Genomic DNA, 278 nt, shown 5'->3' with positions numbered 1-278 from the left:
ATATATATATATATATTCATTTATTAGCTTCAGATATATAGCCGACGTGTCTTTATAGGATTTGTCCTTCTCTTCTTGTTTCCGTACTGGCTAGCCTATATATAGGCTCTAGGGGTCATCATGTATCTGTATTCAAGATTTACTTTCAATAACAGTTTCTTTCTTCCCTTTTTGATAATTCGTTTTACTCATCAGTTTCTTCATGGTATCAAGAGTAGGTTAGATCCTCCTTCCTCCTCTTCTCGTCAATGGATCATTCTGCTACATCTCACACCGGC

Source organism: Dendrobium catenatum, unplaced genomic scaffold (assembly GCF_001605985.2).
Source record: "Dendrobium catenatum unplaced genomic scaffold, ASM160598v2 fragScaff_scaffold_1456, whole genome shotgun sequence".
In the NCBI taxonomy this organism is placed as follows: Eukaryota; Viridiplantae; Streptophyta; class Magnoliopsida; order Asparagales; family Orchidaceae; genus Dendrobium; species Dendrobium catenatum.
This window is presented reverse-complemented; position numbering follows the sequence as displayed.